The sequence below is a fragment of the Euwallacea similis genome, chromosome 29 (assembly GCF_039881205.1).
Source record: "Euwallacea similis isolate ESF13 chromosome 29, ESF131.1, whole genome shotgun sequence".
Lineage (NCBI taxonomy): Eukaryota > Metazoa > Arthropoda > Insecta > Coleoptera > Curculionidae > Euwallacea > Euwallacea similis.
Window position 1 is genome coordinate 2,179,220 of NC_089637.1, and position 23,466 is coordinate 2,202,685.

General features: G+C 46.2%; 6 non-coding genes and 4 pseudogenes across 6 annotated transcripts; all 10 read left to right on the forward strand.

Annotated features, from left to right (window-relative positions):
* The first annotated feature begins 473 nt into the window (after window positions 1-473).
* Window positions 474-591, forward strand: LOC136417718 (5S ribosomal RNA). Its single transcript, XR_010752842.1, has one exon. It is a non-coding gene; the product is annotated as a 5S ribosomal RNA (ribosomal RNA).
* A 74-nt stretch (window positions 592-665) lies between these two features.
* On the forward strand, window positions 666-783 carry LOC136417735 (5S ribosomal RNA). The gene has a single exon (XR_010752851.1). It is a non-coding gene; the product is annotated as a 5S ribosomal RNA (ribosomal RNA).
* A 5,482-nt stretch (window positions 784-6,265) lies between these two features.
* On the forward strand, window positions 6,266-6,383 carry LOC136417724 (5S ribosomal RNA; annotated as a pseudogene).
* Window positions 6,384-6,458: 75 nt separating this feature from the next.
* Window positions 6,459-6,576, forward strand: LOC136417719 (5S ribosomal RNA). The gene has a single exon (XR_010752843.1). It is a non-coding gene; the product is annotated as a 5S ribosomal RNA (ribosomal RNA).
* Window positions 6,577-12,057: 5,481 nt separating this feature from the next.
* LOC136417726 (5S ribosomal RNA) lies at window positions 12,058-12,175 on the forward strand (annotated as a pseudogene).
* Window positions 12,176-12,250: 75 nt separating this feature from the next.
* Window positions 12,251-12,368, forward strand: LOC136417720 (5S ribosomal RNA). Its single transcript, XR_010752844.1, has one exon. It is a non-coding gene; the product is annotated as a 5S ribosomal RNA (ribosomal RNA).
* Window positions 12,369-17,846: 5,478 nt separating this feature from the next.
* Window positions 17,847-17,964, forward strand: LOC136417721 (5S ribosomal RNA). Its single transcript, XR_010752845.1, has one exon. It is a non-coding gene; the product is annotated as a 5S ribosomal RNA (ribosomal RNA).
* A 74-nt stretch (window positions 17,965-18,038) lies between these two features.
* On the forward strand, window positions 18,039-18,156 carry LOC136417715 (5S ribosomal RNA). The gene has a single exon (XR_010752839.1). It is a non-coding gene; the product is annotated as a 5S ribosomal RNA (ribosomal RNA).
* Window positions 18,157-18,230: 74 nt separating this feature from the next.
* On the forward strand, window positions 18,231-18,348 carry LOC136417727 (5S ribosomal RNA; annotated as a pseudogene).
* A 75-nt stretch (window positions 18,349-18,423) lies between these two features.
* Window positions 18,424-18,543, forward strand: LOC136417728 (5S ribosomal RNA; annotated as a pseudogene).
* The last annotated feature ends 4,923 nt before the right edge of the window (window positions 18,544-23,466 follow it).

Genomic DNA, 23,466 nt, shown 5'->3' on the forward strand with positions numbered 1-23,466 from the left:
ATGAATCAAACCACTCATCTCAAAAAGTCGTTTTACATACACGTACGTAATAGTTCCGCAAATGTTCACATAAGAGCCAAGAGCCCAGGTGGTGAACTGTTTGGCTTACTCCCGTTAATGCACCCTCTGATGGCAATTGGACATAACATCGTCCACCGTGTCTTAGGCACGGACTATGATGCACCACCATACATGTCCAACATGTAGGGTGCAATCACTCGTACTTTTCGTATATACCCCGTATATACCTAGCTTTTAAGGTGTAATGTAATAATCCCTAATATGTAAATAAAGTTATTTTGAGTTTGAGGTTCCCGTCCGATCACCGAAGTCAAGCGACGTCGGGCGTGGTTAGTACCTGGATGGGTGACCGCCTGGGAACACCACGTGCAGTTGTGTTCTTTTTTCTTCCTTTTTTTAATACACTTTTGTTAATTTCTCCTTTTCATTCCCGAATACAACAAAATTCTACACGCAACTGCCATACCACGCTGGTCTACCGGTTCCCGTCCGATCACCGAAGTCAAGCGACGTCGGGCGTGGTTAGTACCTGGATGGGTGACCGCCTGGGAACACCACGTGCAGTTGTGTTCTTTTTTCTTCCTTTTTTTTAATGCACTTTTGTTCATTTCTCCTTTTCATTCCGAATACCACAAAATTTAACACGCAACTGCCATACCACGTTGGTCTACCGGTTCCCGTCCGATCACCGAAGTCAAGCGACGTCGGGCGTGGTTAGTACCTGGATGGGTGACCGCCTGGGAACACCACGTGCAGTTGTGTTCTTTTTTCTTCCTTTTTTTTAATGCACTTTTGTTCATTTCTCCTTTTCATTCCCGAATACCACAAAATTTAACACGCAACTGCCATACCACGTTGGTCTACCGGTTCCCGTCCAGTCTTCAGTTTGCTTTCCTAGAGAACGGGCGTGTCCCAAAACTCGACGAAATCAAAACACCGCAAATCCAGATAAAAACTCACGGCGGTAAAACAAAGCGGCGGCATCAAAGAGGCCGACAAAGAGCGGCACTACTGTGTGTTGTGAGTAAGTTTACACCAGTGCATTTGTAGGGTGCCCCGTCAGGGGGACCCTTCGCCCTTCTTCCAACAAATCGCATGAACAGCGACAACCCAAACTTAGAAAATTGTGTTGTGGGCACAGAAACAAACCACTCAGATGAACCACGCGTTCTAACTTCATCAACATCATCGAGCGACCAACACACAGAGGTGTTTTGCAGAGCTAAAAGAAATCGCCACAGCAAACTTTGCTCTCAGCTGAAAGCAAACAAAACTTGTCTGAGATGTAAAGCCCTCCTGAATGGCGTGAAGACGGCCGTGGACGACAATAATTGTACAAAGCTTCTCACAGTAGTAAACCACATCCGTACGAAGCACAACAAAAGGGGGATATCAAAGAATATCTCAAAAACGTGCCCCCCCAGCAACCCGTCACAGGATCCCGAGCTCCCCCGCAACATGGCAACCTTAAGGGCGCCGAAGAATCAAGACGAGCAGGAGTTCATAACCCCATCAAAAACAATCAAATGGGGAAGCCTAATCCGCAATCCCACACAAGTGGAAACGGGCAACAAGTTTAAGCCACTGGAGGAAAAAACGGCGGAGGAAATGCAGACTGAGGAGGCCGAGGACCACCCGCCTACTTCAGCCAATCAAACCCCCCCAGACTCGCAGAACCGAAGAACACCCGCCACCAACCAAAGAAAACGGGGCACCGACAAGCCCCCCCCATTAGTTGTGCCTGGTAAGCTCGTCCATCACAAGGACCTTACCACCAATATAAAATTAATAGTGAAAAATAAATTCACGCTCAAATACGCCAAGCACTCAGTCATAGTCTACGTGGAGGACATTAACGACTGGACCCACCTCAAACGGAATTTCGAGCTGGCAGATCTGGAATTCCACACGTACGCCGCATCCGAGGACAGAACGCACGCTTTTGTCCTCAGAGGACTGCAAGGGGAAATCTCGCCGGAGGAGGTGAAAAGCGAGCTGACGGAGGAAAATGGTGTCCCCGTGAAAGAAGTCCATCTAATGAAAACCGCCTTTCGCCCCCTATACCTGGTAGTGGTGAATAGCTCGTACACCCTGAAAAAGCTCCAGAATCAGGTGAAGACAATCTTCAATGTCCGCGTTAGCTGGGAGAATAGGAGAAACCAGCGGGACATCACCCAGTGCCGCAGATGTCAAATGTGGGGGCACGTTGCCAGAAACTGCCACCGCAAATTCCGATGTTCCAAATGCTCTCAGGAACATCAGATCACGGAGTGCACCGAGGAAACTGCCCTCAAATGTGCAAACTGCGGTGAACCGCACAGATCCTTCGACAAGAGCTGCCCAGTCTATCAGCACAGGATCAAAGCCTTGTCAAAGACGAAACCCACCTACAAAGAGGCCCCTCTGCCAACCAACCCTGCGTGGACCGGACGCCCACCATCTGGACGATGCCTGACCAGCCACGTCCACCCAAAAGGAACGGAACCCCCCCGAAAACGAGCTGCCGTCCCAGGACCATCCGACCCTCCAACCGAGGATTACGATGTAAATTTTCCCAACACGCTCGGCCAGAAAAGTAGGCAGACACCGAGACCATCAGAGGCGCAAAGTGCAAGCACGCAGGGTAAGTTCACTGCTCTAAAAGACAAATTTGAGGAACTAAGCACTTTGATAAATATGGACGAAATGTTGTCGGCATTAGACCATTACATATCCATCTTAAAACCCTGCAAAACATCCGAACAAAAATTTATTGCCAGTCGGCAATTTTTCACCGTCGACATTCAAAATTTCAAAATTTAATTTCAGTCACGTTCAATATTATCGAGTGGAACTGCAATGGTCTAAAATCCAAATTGGGCGAATTCATTCACTATTTGAGTACTAGAAAAATCGACGTCGCCGTGATCGTGGAAACGGGATTGCGGGACGTCGATAAAATTCGAATTAAGCATTTTCGCATAGAGCGAAGCGACAGACCCAACGCAAGAGGGGGGGGTGTTGCTATCGTCATAAGTAACCACATAAATTACAAACGACTCCCTCAATCCCCCACAAATATAGAGCACGTATCCGTCCAGTTGGAAAACGGCGGACTCTTGACCGGAATATACGTCCCTCCCAACCTAAATTTCACACCAGCCGATCTCAATGGCTTTTTCCCACCTAACCGAAGGGTGTTAGTGCTGGGAGACTTTAATGCACGTCACCGCTTGTGGAATAACAACCGCCTAAATACCAGAGGCACAGTGCTCGCGGATTTTATCTCGGACAACGCGGACTTGCATCTGATGTACCCCAGCACACCCACGCACTTCCCGCCCAACGGAATGTCACCCACCACAATAGATCTGGGAATCAGCAGAGGCCTAAACGATTTGCCCGATCTCACCACTGACAACGCTCTCAACTCAGATCATCTCCCAGTACACGTTTCTTGGAACGAGCTCAGGGTAAAACCGGGTGGTACAAAATATTCCTATAAAGATTTCGATTGGAACCTTTATAGGGCCAATATTTCTAACAAATGTATAATTTCAAATCAAATAGAGACCCCCGAAGCTTTGGAGCAAGAAATTCGGAATCTGACGGAGATGATCCAGAGTCAGCAAAGGTCATTGGCCAAAAAAGTACCGGATAGGCCTCCGCCAGATAACTTACCCCCCCAGATCATCGATTTGATAAAATTTAAAAACAAAGTCCGGAAAAGGTGGCAAACTTTTAGACGGGAAGCGGACCGATTGCGGTTCAATGCCCTTACGGTAACCATCAAACGAAAAATAAGCATCCACAAAAATGAATGCTGGTCGAGGACTCTTCAGGATCTGAGTACTCAGGACAATTCCCTGTGGAAAATTGCGAGAAACCTACGTAGAAACTACGGAAAACTCCCCACCATCCGGCACAACGGGGAGGAATCCGTTTCAGATGCGGAGAAGGCCGAGATATTTGCCAGTTTTCTCAGTACGGTACACACAGAAACCCCGAACGTCAATCAGGAACAGATTGCAATTGACGAGGCCGCCCGTAGATTCATTGAGAGGACCTATCCCATCTCCCCACAGGTTCACCGACAAATCCTATGTACCCCTTTGGAAATCCGGAAATGCTTGCGTCGGCTCCCGAACAATAAGGCTCCGGGACCGGACGGCATAACATATCCTCTCCTCAAGAATTTACCAAGGAAAGCCATCGTCCAAATCACCTACATAGTCAATGCCGTCATCAAACTGCAATACTTTCCACAAGCCTGGAAACGGGCCGTAATAATCCTCATTCCAAAACCTGGAAAAGACCTATCCCTACCCTCGTCTTACCGTCCCATATCTCTCCTGAATACCTTGGCAAAACTAACCGAAAAGGTAATTTTGACAAGGCTAAACAAGATCGTGACCCACAGAGACGTCCTCCCCGCCGAACAATTTGGTTTTAGACCAGGCCACAACACGACCCTCCTTGCGGCGAAAGTGGTCAACGACATCTTTACCGCATACAACCACCAAATGAACACGGCGATGCTCTTTCTGGACATGGAAAGAGCTTTCGACACCGTGTGGCACTCAGGCCTCATCCACAAACTCGCCACAGTTCTCAACTTCCCCCCTCATTTCGTTTCCCTCATTTCCTCCTACATAACCGGACGTTCCTTCAACGTCAAAATCGAACAATCTCTCTCCCGCTCTTACCCACTAGCAGCGGGTGTCCCGCAGGGGACAGTGATGTCCCCATTACTGTACTCCCTGTATATCTCGGACGTACCCAAATTCCCCACCACCAAACTAGCCCTCTACGCAGACGACACCGTCATGTATAATCACAGCTTTTATGCCCAAGGGGCGAAGCAGCGACTGGCACATCACCTCAGCCTCCTCCTTCCGTACTTCCACAAATGGAAACTGAAAGTCAACCCGACAAAGACCGAATTGGTGGTTTTCACCCAGAAAATCACCAATCATCGGATCATGAATCCTTTGCTGGTGAACGGAACCCCGATCCAACAACAAAGAACCGCGAAATATCTCGGAATTGTGCTCGACGAACGGCTGTCCTTCAGGGACCACGTCACGCATGCCATACAGAAGACCTTCGCAGGCCAGCAGAAGCTGTACCCGCTCATTAGTCCGAAATCGGTAATGAGCCCGGCCAACAAACTTCTCATCTACAAAGCGATCATAAGACCGACGATGCTCTATGGCGCACCCGTGTGGTGTGCAATATCTGACAAACAAAGGAAGAGACTACAGATATTCCAAAACCGAATTCTGAGAGGAGTTTTGTCAGCCGGCAGATACACCCGCATACGTGACTTGCACGAGATGACCGGGATCGAGCACGTTTCCGAATACATCGACAGGACCTCCGACAAATTTTACAGATACCAAGCCTCTGGTTCCCCCCTGACGAGGGATCTAACCCGACTCCGATTCGATCCAGATAACCGCGTTAAGCACGGACCGGCGTACAAGCGCCTTCCCATATTCTTCGAGCCATGGAGGCCTCCTTGACTGGCATCAACACCATCCTATCTTACCCCATCTCGGGAACTCTTCCTCAAACTGCCGCAAAGGCCCCCTCCCCCCTCTCGAACGCGCTGATCCTACGCTAAAGGATCCACCGGAAAAGCTTGATAAGAACTCTGTAAGTCTGCTTCAGAGATCTCGAAAGACTTCCGAAATTTCTCGAATGCCACATAGTAAATGAAGCCACCCTTTAAACTGGTTTTTTCAACTGTTTTTCCAGTATATCACCTAATCCAACAACATTACGTCACGCATCAAACAGCCTACCGCAAAACTCTTTCACACACAAGTGTACGTCTTAGTTTCGCAAATGTTCACATAAGAGCTGAGAGCCCAGGTGGTGAACTACCCAGTGTACTCCCTTAAGACACTCTCTGATGGCGACTGGACATAACACCGTCCACCGTGCTCTGCGCACGGTCTGTCACGCGCCACTTTGCATGTCCGACATGTTGGGTGCGAACACTCCCAATTCGTGTATATACTTTATATATACTTAGCTATTAAGGTGTAATGTATGTATTGAAAATTTGTAAATAAAATTGTTTTGAGTTGAGTTGAGGTTCCCGTCCGATCACCGAAGTCAAGCGACGTCGGGCGTGGTTAGTACCTGGATGGGTGACCGCCTGGGAACACCACGTGCAGTTGTGTTCTTTTTTCTTCCTTTTTTTAATACACTTTTGTTAATTTCTCCTTTTCATTCCCGAATACAACAAAATTCTACAAGCAACTGCCATACCACGCTGGTCTACCGGTTCCCGTCCGATCACCGAAGTCAAGCAACGTCGGGCGTGGTTAGTACCTGGATGGGTGACCGCCTGGGAACACCACGTGCAGTTGTGTTCTTTTTTCTTCCTTTTTTTTAATACACTTTTGTTAATTTCTCCTTTTCATTCCCGAATACAACAAAATTCTACACGCAACTGCCATACCACGCTGGTCTACCGGTTCCCGTCCGATCACCGAAGTCAAGCGACGTCGGGCGTGGTTAGTACCTGGATGGGTGACCGCCTGGGAACACCACGTGCAGTTGTGTTCTTTTTTCTTCCTTTTTTTAATACACTTTTGTTAATTTCTCCTTTTCATTCCCGAATACAACAAAATTCTACACGCAACTGCCATACCACGCTGGTCTACCGGTTCCCGTCCAGTCTTCAGTTTGCTTTCCTAGAGAACGGGCGTGTCCCAAAACTCGACGAAATCAAAACACCGCAAATCCAGATAAAAACTCACGGCGGTAAAACAAAGCGGCGGCATCAAAGAGGCCGACAAAGAGCGGCACTACTGTGTGTTGTGAGTAAGTTTACACCAGTGCATTTGTAGGGTGCCCCGTCAGGGGGACCCCTCGCCCTTCTTCCAACAAATCGCATGAACAGCGACAACCCAAACTTAGAAAATTGTGTTGTGGGCACAGAAACAAACCACTCAGATGAACCACGCGTTCTAACTTCATCAACATCATCGAGCGACCAACACACAGAGGTGTTTTGCAGAGCTAAAAGAAATCGCCACAGCAAACTTTGCTCTCAGCTGAAAGCAAACAAAACTTGTCTGAGATGTAAAGCCCTCCTGAATGGCGTGAAGACGGCCGTGGACGACAATAATTGTACAAAGCTTCTCACAGTAGTAAACCACATCCGTACGAAGCACAACAAAAGGGGGATATCAAAGAATATCTCAAAAACGTGCCCCCCCAGCAACCCGTCACAGGATCCCGAGCTCTCCCGCAACATGGCAACCTTAAGGGCGCCGAAGAATCAAGACGAGCAGGAGTTCATAACCCCATCAAAAACAATCAAATGGGGAAGCCTAATCCGCAATCCCACACAAGTGGAAACGGGCAACAAGTTTAAGCCACTGGAGGAAAAAACGGCGGAGGAAATGCAGACTGAGGAGGCCGAGGACCACCCGCCTACTTCAGCCAATCAAACCCCCCCAGACTCGCAGAACCGAAGAACACCCGCCACCAACCAAAGAAAACGGGGCACCGACAAGCCCCCCCCATTAGTTGTGCCTGGTAAGCTCGTCCATCACAAGGACCTTACCACCAATATAAAATTAATAGTGAAAAATAAATTCACGCTCAAATACGCCAAGCACTCAGTCATAGTCTACGTGGAGGACATTAACGACTGGACCCACCTCAAACGGAATTTCGAGCTGGCAGATCTGGAATTCCACACGTACGCCGCATCCGAGGACAGAACGCACGCTTTTGTCCTCAGAGGACTGCAAGGGGAAATCTCGCCGGAGGAGGTGAAAAGCGAGCTGACGGAGGAAAATGGTGTCCCAGTGAAAGAAGTCCATCTAATGAAAACCGCCTTCCGCCCCCTATACCTGGTAGTGGTGAATAGCTCGTACACCCTGAAAAAGCTCCAGAATCAGGTGAAGACAATCTTCAATGTCCGCGTTAGCTGGGAGAATAGGAGAAACCAGCGGGACATCACCCAGTGCCGCAGATGTCAAATGTGGGGGCACGTTGCCAGAAACTGCCACCGCAAATTCCGATGTTCCAAATGCTCTCAGGAACATCAAATCACGGAGTGCACCGAGGAAACTGCCCTCAAATGTGCAAACTGCGGTGAACCGCACAGATCCTTCGACAAGAGCTGCCCAGTCTATCAGCACAGGATCAAAGCCTTGTCAAAGACGAAACCCACCTACAAAGAGGCCCCTCTGCCAACCAACCCTGCGTGGACCGGACGCCCACCATCTGGACGATGCCTGACCAGCCACGTCCACCCAAAAGGAACGGAACCCCCCCGAAAACGAGCTGCCGTCCCAGGACCATCCGACCCTCCAACCGAGGATTACGATGTAAATTTTCCCAACACGCTCGGCCAGAAAAGTAGGCAGACACCGAGACCATCAGAGGCGCAAAGTGCAAGCACGCAGGGTAAGTTCACTGCTCTAAAAGACAAATTTGAGGAACTAAGCACTTTGATAAATATGGACGAAATGTTGTCGGCATTAGACCATTACATATCCATCTTAAAACCCTGCAAAACATCCGAACAAAAATTTATTGCCAGTCGGCAATTTTTCACCGTCGACATTCAAAATTTCAAAATTTAATTTCAGTCACGTTCAATATTATCGAGTGGAACTGCAATGGTCTAAAATCCAAATTGGGCGAATTCATTCACTATTTGAGTACTAGAAAAATCGACGTCGCCGTGATCGTGGAAACGGGATTGCGGGACGTCGATAAAATTCGAATTAAGCATTTTCGCATAGAGCGAAGCGACAGACCCAACGCAAGAGGGGGGGGTGTTGCTATCGTCATAAGTAACCACATAAATTACAAACGACTCCCTCAATCCCCCACAAATATAGAGCACGTATCCGTCCAGTTGGAAAACGGCGGACTCTTGACCGGAATATACGTCCCTCCCAACCTAAATTTCACACCAGCCGATCTCAATGGCTTTTTCCCACCTAACCGAAGGGTGTTAGTGCTGGGAGACTTTAATGCACGTCACCGCTTGTGGAATAACAACCGCCTAAATACCAGAGGCACAGTGCTCGCGGATTTTATCTCGGACAACGCGGACTTGCATCTGATGTACCCCAGCACACCCACGCACTTCCCGCCCAACGGAATGTCACCCACCACAATAGATCTGGGAATCAGCAGAGGCCTAAACGATTTGCCCGATCTCACCACTGACAACGCTCTCAACTCAGATCATCTCCCAGTACACGTTTCTTGGAACGAGCTCAGGGTAAAACCGGGTGGTACAAAATATTCCTATAAAGATTTCGATTGGAACCTTTATAGGGCCAATATTTCTAACAAATGTATAATTTCAAATCAAATAGAGACCCCCGAAGCTTTGGAGCAAGAAATTCGGAATCTGACGGAGATGATCCAGAGTCAGCAAAGGTCATTGGCCAAAAAAGTACCGGATAGGCCTCCGCCAGATAACTTACCCCCCCAGATCATCGATTTGATAAAATTTAAAAACAAAGTCCGGAAAAGGTGGCAAACTTTTAGACGGGAAGCGGACCGATTGCGGTTCAATGCCCTTACGGTAACCATCAAACGAAAAATAAGCATCCACAAAAATGAATGCTGGTCGAGGACTCTTCAGGATCTGAGTACTCAGGACAATTCCCTGTGGAAAATTGCGAGAAACCTACGTAGAAACTACGGAAAACTCCCCACCATCCGGCACAACGGGGAGGAATCCGTTTCAGATGCGGAGAAGGCCGAGATATTTGCCAGTTTTCTCAGTACGGTACACACAGAAACCCCGAACGTCAATCAGGAACAGATTGCAATTGACGAGGCCGCCCGTAGATTCATTGAGAGGACCTATCCCATCTCCCCACAGGTTCACCGACAAATCCTATGTACCCCTTTGGAAATCCGGAAATGCTTGCGTCGGCTCCCGAACAATAAGGCTCCGGGACCGGACGGCATAACATATCCTCTCCTCAAGAATTTACCAAGGAAAGCCATCGTCCAAATCACCTACATAGTCAATGCCGTCATCAAACTGCAATACTTTCCACAAGCCTGGAAACGGGCCGTAATAATCCTCATTCCAAAACCTGGAAAAGACCTATCCCTACCCTCGTCTTACCGTCCCATATCTCTCCTGAATACCTTGGCAAAACTAACCGAAAAGGTAATTTTGACAAGGCTAAACAAGATCGTGACCCACAGAGACGTCCTCCCCGCCGAACAATTTGGTTTTAGACCAGGCCACAACACGACCCTCCTTGCGGCGAAAGTGGTCAACGACATCTTTACCGCATACAACCACCAAATGAACACGGCGATGCTCTTTCTGGACATGGAAAGAGCTTTCGACACCGTGTGGCACTCAGGCCTCATCCACAAACTCGCCACAGTTCTCAACTTCCCCCCTCATTTCGTTTCCCTCATTTCCTCCTACATAACCGGACGTTCCTTCAACGTCAAAATCGAACAATCTCTCTCCCGCTCTTACCCACTAGCAGCGGGTGTCCCGCAGGGGACAGTGATGTCCCCATTACTGTACTCCCTGTATATCTCGGACGTACCCAAATTCCCCACCACCAAACTAGCCCTCTACGCAGACGACACCGTCATGTATAATCACAGCTTTTATGCCCAAGGGGCGAAGCAGCGACTGGCACATCACCTCAGCCTCCTCCTTCCGTACTTCCACAAATGGAAACTGAAAGTCAACCCGACAAAGACCGAATTGGTGGTTTTCACCCAGAAAATCACCAATCATCGGATCATGAATCCTTTGCTGGTGAACGGAACCCCGATCCAACAACAAAGAACCGCGAAATATCTCGGAATTGTGCTCGACGAACGGCTGTCCTTCAGGGACCACGTCACGCATGCCATACAGAAGACCTTCGCAGGCCAGCAGAAGCTGTACCCGCTCATTAGTCCGAAATCGGTAATGAGCCCGGCCAACAAACTTCTCATCTACAAAGCGATCATAAGACCGACGATGCTCTATGGCGCACCCGTGTGGTGTGCAATATCTGACAAACAAAGGAAGAGACTACAGATATTCCAAAACCGAATTCTGAGAGGAGTTTTGTCAGCCGGCAGATACACCCGCATACGTGACTTGCACGAGATGACCGGGATCGAGCACGTTTCCGAATACATCGACAGGACCTCCGACAAATTTTACAGATACCAAGCCTCTGGTTCCCCCCTGACGAGGGATCTAACCCGACTCCGATTCGATCCAGATAACCGCGTTAAGCACGGACCGGCGTACAAGCGCCTTCCCATATTCTTCGAGCCATGGAGGCCTCCTTGACTGGCATCAACACCATCCTATCTTACCCCATCTCGGGAACTCTTCCTCAAACTGCCGCAAAGGCCCCCTCCCCCCTCTCGAACGCGCTGATCCTACGCTAAAGGATCCACCGGAAAAGCTTGATAAGAACTCTGTAAGTCTGCTTCAGAGATCTCGAAAGACTTCCGAAATTTCTCGAATGCCACATAGTAAATGAAGCCACCCTTTAAACTGGTTTTTTCAACTGTTTTTCCAGTATATCACCTAATCCAACAACATTACGTCACGCATCAAACAGCCTACCGCAAAACTCTTTCACACACAAGTGTACGTCTTAGTTTCGCAAATGTTCACATAAGAGCTGAGAGCCCAGGTGGTGAACTACCCAGTGTACTCCCTTAAGACACTCTCTGATGGCGACTGGACATAACACCGTCCACCGTGCTCTGCGCACGGTCTGTCACGCGCCACTTTGCATGTCCGACATGTTGGGTGCGAACACTCCCAATTCGTGTATATACTTTATATATACTTAGCTATTAAGGTGTAATGTATGTATTGAAAATTTGTAAATAAAATTGTTTTGAGTTGAGTTGAGGTTCCCGTCCGATCACCGAAGTCAAGCGACGTCGGGCGTGGTTAGTACCTGGATGGGTGACCGCCTGGGAACACCACGTGCAGTTGTGTTCTTTTTTCTTCCTTTTTTTAATACACTTTTGTTAATTTCTCCTTTTCATTCCCGAATACAACAAAATTCTACAAGCAACTGCCATACCACGCTGGTCTACCGGTTCCCGTCCGATCACCGAAGTCAAGCAACGTCGGGCGTGGTTAGTACCTGGATGGGTGACCGCCTGGGAACACCACGTGCAGTTGTGTTCTTTTTTCTTCCTTTTTTTTAATACACTTTTGTTAATTTCTCCTTTTCATTCCCGAATACAACAAAATTCTACACGCAACTGCCATACCACGCTGGTCTACCGGTTCCCGTCCGATCACCGAAGTCAAGCGACGTCGGGCGTGGTTAGTACCTGGATGGGTGACCGCCTGGGAACACCACGTGCAGTTGTGTTCTTTTTTCTTCCTTTTTTTTAATGCACTTTTGTTCATTTCTCCTTTTCATTCCCGAATACCACAAAATTTAACACGCAACTGCCATACCACGTTGGTCTACCGGTTCCCGTCCAGTCTTCAGTTTGCTTTCCTAGAGAACGGGCGTGTCCCAAAACTCGACGAAATCAAAACACCGCAAATCCAGATAAAAACTCACGGCGGTAAAACAAAGCGGCGGCATCAAAGAGGCCGACAAAGAGCGGCACTACTGTGTGTTGTGAGTAAGTTTACACCAGTGCATTTGTAGGGTGCCCCGTCAGGGGGACCCTTCGCCCTTCTTCCAACAAATCGCATGAACAGCGACAACCCAAACTTAGAAAATTGTGTTGTGGGCACAGAAACAAACCACTCAGATGAACCACGCGTTCTAACTTCATCAACATCATCGAGCGACCAACACACAGAGGTGTTTTGCAGAGCTAAAAGAAATCGCCACAGCAAACTTTGCTCTCAGCTGAAAGCAAACAAAACTTGTCTGAGATGTAAAGCCCTCCTGAATGGCGTGAAGACGGCCGTGGACGACAATAATTGTACAAAGCTTCTCACAGTAGTAAACCACATCCGTACGAAGCACAACAAAAGGGGGATATCAAAGAATATCTCAAAAACGTGCCCCCCCAGCAACCCGTCACAGGATCCCGAGCTCCCCCGCAACATGGCAACCTTAAGGGCGCCGAAGAATCAAGACGAGCAGGAGTTCATAACCCCATCAAAAACAATCAAATGGGGAAGCCTAATCCGCAATCCCACACAAGTGGAAACGGGCAACAAGTTTAAGCCACTGGAGGAAAAAACGGCGGAGGAAATGCAGACTGAGGAGGCCGAGGACCACCCGCCTACTTCAGCCAATCAAACCCCCCCAGACTCGCAGAACCGAAGAACACCCGCCACCAACCAAAGAAAACGGGGCACCGACAAGCCCCCCCCATTAGTTGTGCCTGGTAAGCTCGTCCATCACAAGGACCTTACCACCAATATAAAATTAATAGTGAAAAATAAATTCACGCTCAAATACGCCAAGCACTCAGTCATAGTCTACGTGGAGGACATTAACGACTGGACCCACCTCAAACGGAATTTCGAGCTGGCAGATCTGGAATTCCACACGTACGCCGCATCCGAGGACAGAACGCACGCTTTTGTCCTCAGAGGACTGCAAGGGGAAATCTCGCCGGAGGAGGTGAAAAGCGAGCTGACGGAGGAAAATGGTGTCCCCGTGAAAGAAGTCCATCTAATGAAAACCGCCTTTCGCCCCCTATACCTGGTAGTGGTGAATAGCTCGTACACCCTGAAAAAGCTCCAGAATCAGGTGAAGACAATCTTCAATGTCCGCGTTAGCTGGGAGAATAGGAGAAACCAGCGGGACATCACCCAGTGCCGCAGATGTCAAATGTGGGGGCACGTTGCCAGAAACTGCCACCGCAAATTCCGATGTTCCAAATGCTCTCAGGAACATCAGATCACGGAGTGCACCGAGGAAACTGCCCTCAAATGTGCAAACTGCGGTGAACCGCACAGATCCTTCGACAAGAGCTGCCCAGTCTATCAGCACAGGATCAAAGCCTTGTCAAAGACGAAACCCACCTACAAAGAGGCCCCTCTGCCAACCAACCCTGCGTGGACCGGACGCCCACCATCTGGACGATGCCTGACCAGCCACGTCCACCCAAAAGGAACGGAACCCCCCCGAAAACGAGCTGCCGTCCCAGGACCATCCGACCCTCCAACCGAGGATTACGATGTAAATTTTCCCAACACGCTCGGCCAGAAAAGTAGGCAGACACCGAGACCATCAGAGGCGCAAAGTGCAAGCACGCAGGGTAAGTTCACTGCTCTAAAAGACAAATTTGAGGAACTAAGCACTTTGATAAATATGGACGAAATGTTGTCGGCATTAGACCATTACATATCCATCTTAAAACCCTGCAAAACATCCGAACAAAAATTTATTGCCAGTCGGCAATTTTTCACCGTCGACATTCAAAATTTCAAAATTTAATTTCAGTCACGTTCAATATTATCGAGTGGAACTGCAATGGTCTAAAATCCAAATTGGGCGAATTCATTCACTATTTGAGTACTAGAAAAATCGACGTCGCCGTGATCGTGGAAACGGGATTGCGGGACGTCGATAAAATTCGAATTAAGCATTTTCGCATAGAGCGAAGCGACAGACCCAACGCAAGAGGGGGGGGTGTTGCTATCGTCATAAGTAACCACATAAATTACAAACGACTCCCTCAATCCCCCACAAATATAGAGCACGTATCCGTCCAGTTGGAAAACGGCGGACTCTTGACCGGAATATACGTCCCTCCCAACCTAAATTTCACACCAGCCGATCTCAATGGCTTTTTCCCACCTAACCGAAGGGTGTTAGTGCTGGGAGACTTTAATGCACGTCACCGCTTGTGGAATAACAACCGCCTAAATACCAGAGGCACAGTGCTCGCGGATTTTATCTCGGACAACGCGGACTTGCATCTGATGTACCCCAGCACACCCACGCACTTCCCGCCCAACGGAATGTCACCCACCACAATAGATCTGGGAATCAGCAGAGGCCTAAACGATTTGCCCGATCTCACCACTGACAACGCTCTCAACTCAGATCATCTCCCAGTACACGTTTCTTGGAACGAGCTCAGGGTAAAACCGGGTGGTACAAAATATTCCTATAAAGATTTCGATTGGAACCTTTATAGGGCCAATATTTCTAACAAATGTATAATTTCAAATCAAATAGAGACCCCCGAAGCTTTGGAGCAAGAAATTCGGAATCTGACGGAGATGATCCAGAGTCAGCAAAGGTCATTGGCCAAAAAAGTACCGGATAGGCCTCCGCCAGATAACTTACCCCCCCAGATCATCGATTTGATAAAATTTAAAAACAAAGTCCGGAAAAGGTGGCAAACTTTTAGACGGGAAGCGGACCGATTGCGGTTCAATGCCCTTACGGTAACCATCAAACGAAAAATAAGCATCCACAAAAATGAATGCTGGTCGAGGACTCTTCAGGATCTGAGTACTCAGGACAATTCCCTGTGGAAAATTGCGAGAAACCTACGTAGAAACTACGGAAAACTCCCCACCATCCGGCACAACGGGGAGGAATCCGTTTCAGATGCGGAGAAGGCCGAGATATTTGCCAGTTTTCTCAGTACGGTACACACAGAAACCCCGAACGTCAATCAGGAACAGATTGCAATTGACGAGGCCGCCCGTAGATTCATTGAGAGGACCTATCCCATCTCCCCACAGGTTCACCGACAAATCCTATGTACCCCTTTGGAAATCCGGAAATGCTTGCGTCGGCTCCCGAACAATAAGGCTCCGGGACCGGACGGCATAACATATCCTCTCCTCAAGAATTTACCAAGGAAAGCCATCGTCCAAATCACCTACATAGTCAATGCCGTCATCAAACTGCAATACTTTCCACAAGCCTGGAAACGGGCCGTAATAATCCTCATTCCAAAACCTGGAAAAGACCTATCCCTACCCTCGTCTTACCGTCCCATATCTCTCCTGAATACCTTGGCAAAACTAACCGAAAAGGTAATTTTGACAAGGCTAAACAAGATCGTGACCCACAGAGACGTCCTCCCCGCCGAACAATTTGGTTTTAGACCAGGCCACAACACGACCCTCCTTGCGGCGAAAGTGGTCAACGACATCTTTACCGCATACAACCACCAAATGAACACGGCGATGCTCTTTCTGGACATGGAAAGAGCTTTCGACACCGTGTGGCACTCAGGCCTCATCCACAAACTCGCCACAGTTCTCAACTTCCCCCCTCATTTCGTTTCCCTCATTTCCTCCTACATAACCGGACGTTCCTTCAACGTCAAAATCGAACAATCTCTCTCCCGCTCTTACCCACTAGCAGCGGGTGTCCCGCAGGGGACAGTGATGTCCCCATTACTGTACTCCCTGTATATCTCGGACGTACCCAAATTCCCCACCACCAAACTAGCCCTCTACGCAGACGACACCGTCATGTATAATCACAGCTTTTATGCCCAAGGGGCGAAGCAGCGACTGGCACATCACCTCAGCCTCCTCCTTCCGTACTTCCACAAATGGAAACTGAAAGTCAACCCGACAAAGACCGAATTGGTGGTTTTCACCCAGAAAATCACCAATCATCGGATCATGAATCCTTTGCTGGTGAACGGAACCCCGATCCAACAACAAAGAACCGCGAAATATCTCGGAATTGTGCTCGACGAACGGCTGTCCTTCAGGGACCACGTCACGCATGCCATACAGAAGACCTTCGCAGGCCAGCAGAAGCTGTACCCGCTCATTAGTCCGAAATCGGTAATGAGCCCGGCCAACAAACTTCTCATCTACAAAGCGATCATAAGACCGACGATGCTCTATGGCGCACCCGTGTGGTGTGCAATATCTGACAAACAAAGGAAGAGACTACAGATATTCCAAAACCGAATTCTGAGAGGAGTTTTGTCAGCCGGCAGATACACCCGCATACGTGACTTGCACGAGATGACCGGGATCGAGCACGTTTCCGAATACATCGACAGGACCTCCGACAAATTTTACAGATACCAAGCCTCTGGTTCCCCCCTGACGAGGGATCTAACCCGACTCCGATTCGATCCAGATAACCGCGTTAAGCACGGACCGGCGTACAAGCGCCTTCCCATATTCTTCGAGCCATGGAGGCCTCCTTGACTGGCATCAACACCATCCTATCTTACCCCATCTCGGGAACTCTTCCTCAAACTGCCGCAAAGGCCCCCTCCCCCCTCTCGAACGCGCTGATCCTACGCTAAAGGATCCACCGGAAAAGCTTGATAAGAACTCTGTAAGTCTGCTTCAGAGATCTCGAAAGACTTCCGAAATTTCTCGAATGCCACATAGTAAATGAAGCCACCCTTTAAACTGGTTTTTTCAACTGTTTTTCCAGTATATCACCTAATCCAACAACATTACGTCACGCATCAAACAGCCTACCGCAAAACTCTTTCACACACAAGTGTACGTCTTAGTTTCGCAAATGTTCACATAAGAGCTGAGAGCCCAGGTGGTGAACTACCCAGTGTACTCCCTTAAGACACTCTCTGATGGCGACTGGACATAACACCGTCCACCGTGCTCTGCGCACGGTCTGTCACGCGCCACTTTGCATGTCCGACATGTTGGGTGCGAACACTCCCAATTCGTGTATATACTTTATATATACTTAGCTATTAAGGTGTAATGTATGCATTGAAAATTTGTAAATAAAATTGTTTTGAGTTTGAGGTTCCCGTCCGATCACCGAAGTCAAGCAACGTCGGGCGTGGTTAGTACCTGGATGGGTGACCGCCTGGGAACACCACGTGCAGTTGTGTTCTTTTTTCTTCCTTTTTTTAATACACTTTTGTTAATTTCTCCTTTTCATTCCCGAATACAACAAAATTCTACACGCAACTGCCATACCACGCTGGTCTACCGGTTCCCGTCCGATCACCGAAGTCAAGCGACGTCGGGCGTGGTTAGTACCTGGATGGGTGACCGCCTGGGAACACCACGTGCAGTTGTGTTCTTTTTTCTTCCTTTTTTTTAATGCACTTTTGTTCATTTCTCCTTTTCATTCCGAATACCACAAAATTTAACACGCAACTGCCATACCACGTTGGTCTACCGGTTCCCGTCCGATCACCGAAGTCAAGCGACGTCGGGCGTGGTTAGTACCTGGATGGGTGACCGCCTGGGAACACCACGTGCAGTTGTGTTCTTTTTTCTTCCTTTTTTTAATACACTTTTGTTAATTTCTCCTTTTCATTCCCGAATACAACAAAATTCTACAAGCAACTGCCATACCACGCTGGTCTACCGGTTCCCGTCCGATCACCGAAGTCAAGCGACGTCGGGCGTGGTTAGTACCTGGATGGGTGACCGCCTGGGAACACCACGTGCAGTTGTGTTCTTTTTTCTTCCTTTTTTTTAATACACTTTTGTTAATTTCTCCTTTTCATTCCCGAATACAACAAAATTCTACACGCAACTGCCATACCACGCTGGTCTACCGGTTCCCGTCCGATCACCGAAGTCAAGCGACGTCGGGCGTGGTTTTAGTACCTGGATGGGTGACCGCCTGGGAACACCACGTCCAGTTGCGGTCTTTTTGTTTCTTTTTTTAATATTTCCGTCGATTCCGTCGAGGAGTTACGTTACGAATCGTTAAAGAGTGCAGATGAATAACACCAGAAATGTTAGGTAATTTGCGACGACGTTTTGAGGATCAGCTGTACATGTGCGTGGAAGTTAATGGAAGTCACTTTCATCATTTATTACGATAAAATTAATAAAATATAAGTAAAATGGTTAAAATCAAGTTATTTGGTTTTTGTTTAATTTCTACAAGACCGAAGTACAAAAATAAAAAATAGAAGCTTGACCATGTAGAGAATAAAATTATCTTTCAAATGAGTTATAACACAATCCCTCTTCCAATTTGAAAATTTCAAAGTGGTAGTTTCCAGGGATAGAGGGATGACATTTCGAAAACGACTTTTTCACCAAATGATGTCCCCCTCCCTTTCAAAGTTGACGTGTTCTAACGTTTTTTTTTAACAAACAACAAGGAAGATATTCAGGGTGGACACTTTTCCCTGGGAAACCCTGTACAATGCGGATGAGTCTGGTCTATACTGGCGGTGTCTTCCGGACAAAGCAATGGATCACGCAGATGAAAAATGAACACCAGGCCGTAAAACAAGTAAGGATTGAATCACATTTATGCTTTGTTCAAATGCAAGTGGCAGTCATAATTTTGCAGTTACTAGTCATAGGAAAATAAAAAAATCCTAGACCGTTTAAAAATATAAGTCTTCCTCTATATTATCGCCATCAAAAGAGCGGTTGGGTCAATCACGATATTTTCAACGAATGGAATTTTTGCCTAGTGTAAAAAACATCTGGAAAAAAGAAATTTGCCCAAAAAAGCACTTTTAATTTTGGATAATACCTCAGCTTACAAGCTTAATACAGAATTGGTCACTAATGATACTCAAATTACTGTAATGTTTTTGCCACCCAATTGTACTGTCCTAATTCAGCTTATGGATCGGAATGTTATCCAAAATGTAAAAATTGCGTAGAGAAAAAAAATGTTGCAAGAAATTATTTTGTAAAAGATGACGACATTTTTGACAATTTTTGAAAAACTTTTCGTTGAAGGGTGCAGTATTTTCGTTAATCGAATGTAGGGCAAAAGTGGCCAAAAAGTTAATTAAAAAGTCATGGCACCAATTAATGCCTATCATTGAAACTGATGATAATGATGTTTGGGGTGAAGAGGATTTGAACAGACTGAGCAATTTTAGAGAGGTAGAATTTACGCTAGTGGAATTAGTCAATCAAATAAATCGTGCCGATGAAACAATCGATGAAACTGAAATTGAAAAATGGGCGAGAAGTGATGAAGAACATAATCTAGAAACTGATATTTTGCATGATGAAGGAATTATTGCAACATTTGTTAGGACTTGCGACGTATTGTTTTATCACGGATTATGGTTGGGTTATTTATTAGTTTAAATGTTCAAAGTGAGTAAGAAACTGATATTACGCCCATGGACAACCCCAGCCATTGGGTAATACTGTTGGAATTCCCAGCGCTTAACACCCATCTTCGGCTGAGGGAAGTTATTTTATGATTGGGATTTCCAGCATTATTCTTTGTCGGACTAACATTGCGAATTTAAATTAAAGGTACCGCCAAACGAATACAATGGCTGGGCTCCAATAAAAGCCCAGCGATCGTGTCTCTAAGTGCTACGCTTTAACGCGACAAGGTAGCCTAGAAGCCGCTAATGGGGCCCTATCGGGGGTACGTCTATGGTCGTTACACCTCCGTATCAATACTTAAGGAGGGTGCGAAACTGAAGAAGCTCTTTTTTCTCGCTACTTCATCACGGACTCGTACGCGTTAAACTCTCGTCAACATTTTTTAAATAACGTATTTCTCGATATTGTATAGTTGTTAATGTTACCAATAAACCTTTGTTAAGTTAAGGTTTAGTTTCTTTTATACGCGAAAACAGTGTCTCTGAGACTGCGAATTCAGGGTGGTCCTTCATAATCGATCAATCCAATCCACGATCCACATAGTTCACGGTTATCGTATCGAAAGGGGTGAATCGACCCAACCACGTACACGCGCCAAATTTGGACCTAACAACATTACAGGCAGAAATGAGAACTCTGACGATAAAGATGAAAGAGAAACTTCACCAAAAATGCCCCCTAAAGTAGCGATTGCTTCTTTTGATACTTGCCTGCGCTGGGTTGAAGAAAATGCTCTTCCAATAAATGAAATGATGTTCATGAGGAGAATGCGATAGAATGTTATTGACCTAAACACCAACAAGTTGGTTCAAAGTACTTTGGATAAGTTTGTAAAAAATCTTACATAATTAACAATTCATATGTATTAGGTTGTTCGGAAAGTAATTTCGTTTTTTCCCGACAGAGGATTTAATGGTATTTTTTTGCACTTAACCTCACACTTAAGCCATATAATTTTTATATGCTTTGAGAGCTCATATAACAAGGCTTGTGTGTGAAACATTTCAATTAATTCTACGCAGTAGTTTTTGGTTGGTGCCCTTTTAAATATGGAGAGCGATAAGCAGCATTTTCGACATATCCTACTGTTTTACTACAGAAAGGGTAAAAATGCTGTTCAAGCCAGAAAGAAATTGACCGATGTGTATGGAGAAGGTGTGTTGACAGTACGCCAGTGTCAGAACTGGTTCTCTAAATTTCGATCTGGCAATTTTGATGTCGAAGATGCACCACGTTCGGGAAGGCCGGTTGAAGCTGATAAAGACGCCATAAAGGCATTAGTTGATGCGAACCGTCGAATAACAACACGTGAGATCGGATTGAAGTTAAATTTATCGAATTCAACAGTTTATGACCACTTGAAAGGCCTGGGATTATCCTCGAAGCTCGATATATGGGTTCCCCATGTTCTCACAGAGAGAAATCTGTGTCGCCGCATTGACGTCTGCGATTCGCTTCTCAAACGTGACAAAAATGATCCGTTTTTGAAGCGCATCATTACTGGGGACGAAAAATGGGTTGTATACAACAACGTCAAACGCAAGAGGTCATGGAGCAAAAAAGATGAATCGACTCAAACCATTTCCAAAGCCGATATTCACCAAAAAAAGGTGATGCTGTCTGTTTGGTGGGATTTTAAAGGAATCGTTTTTTTTGAGCTTTTACCGGATAACACAACGATTAATTCGGAAGTCTACTGCCAGCAGCTGGACAAACTGAAGGATGCACTTCAACAGAAAAGACCCGAACTAATCAACAGAAAAGGTGTAGTGTTTCACCAAGACAACGCGAGACCTCACACAAGTTTGGTCACTCGCCAAAAGCTTTTACAGCTTGAATGGGACACAATGCCACACCCACCATATTCTCCAGACCTGGCACCATCGGATTATTATTTGTTCCGGTCACTCCAAAATTTTTTAGACGGTAAAACTTTCATCTCAAATGATGAGGTCAAAAACCACCTCGATCAGTTTTTTGCCAGCAAAGACAAAAAATTTTATGAGCGTGGAATTATGCTACTACCAGAAAGATGGCAAAAGGTGTTGGACCAGAACGGCCAATATATAATTTAATAAAGCATTTGTTTATTATACGAAAACTGTCATTCATTTTCACATAAAAAAACGAAATTACTTTCCGAACAACCTGATAAAATGATCTTGGCATTAAAGGAGCAATTTAATAGGGAGAGTTGAATTTGAATGAACAAGAGTTATAAGGGAGCGATGAATTTCAAGAGTGTCGAGTTATGAGAGTCTTATAAACTTTTTGGTATTTTAAGTACTAAATCTGGGGGTTAGTACCCATAGGCGTATCCCGGTTTAAGATAATTAACAGAGCAATCAACAGTTGGTAATTAGTCTAAGTCCTTAAACAAAAACGTTTAAAGAAAATAGAAAGAATGACGATTTACGGGCATTTGCAGCTGTGCAGATTTTGGCTAAACGTGGATGTATTTAGACTTTTGTCCTGATAAGGAAAAAAGAGTAAAAGTTTCTTTATGCAGGACAACCCTTATTGGAAGATAATGGGTTCCCATCATATGGCCATCCCGAGCATATTACCGAAATAGTGGAGTACATAGGCGTAGCCTAAGGGTACATTACATAATCTTTAGAGTCACCATAAAGGGACTTTCAGAAAACTTAGGTGGTATCCGTTGGTTAGTAATAGTTTATCAAAAGCTATATTGTTTCTCTCTCGAATACATTCATTGACCCGTTTACCTATGCTTTTTACTCTATCACGATAGAAAGTGGAGATCGACTAAGTATTAAGCAAATTTTTGCTGAAATTCATGACGACGAGGATGATAAAAGCCAGAGTGATGTAGACGAGTAAGTAGAAGCCACAAATAAGACACAAATCAACCCGCTGGACTACGATACCGTACTACATTATTCCCTGACTCAACGTGTAAAATTTCTCTAGTAGTTCTAGTACTTAAGGCACTTAATAAATACAACGCTGTTTTTCCAACATCTTCAATTCGGAAAGTTATTTGTTTCATTTTGATATGAAATGAAAATTTCTTATTCTAGAAGACACTAGAGTTCTGACTGGGTAAACGGAAATTACATTTACTTTAATATTTTGTGGCCCTAGGTCACATGCTAGATGCTATACATCCGCTTCAAGTGTTACTTTGCTTAAACTCATGATATTGTAATTTGGTATAACTTTTTCAGTACCATAATAACATAAAGTAAGCAAACTATCGTCATTAGGCATAATTTTTTCAACTCTTTGTGTTAAAGCAGTAAAAGAAGAGCATGAAGGATTCATAGCATTTTGGAAATTATTCAGCAAGATATTGACATATTTTCCATTCAATTAATTCTGATTGGAGAATGTGACCACATGTACCAAAAAATTGAGGGTGCCCTATTTTTTCCCCATTACTTTAAAAACGACACCTATAGTTTTTTTTATCTGCAACATCACACTTTAATACTAACTCCACATTTAAT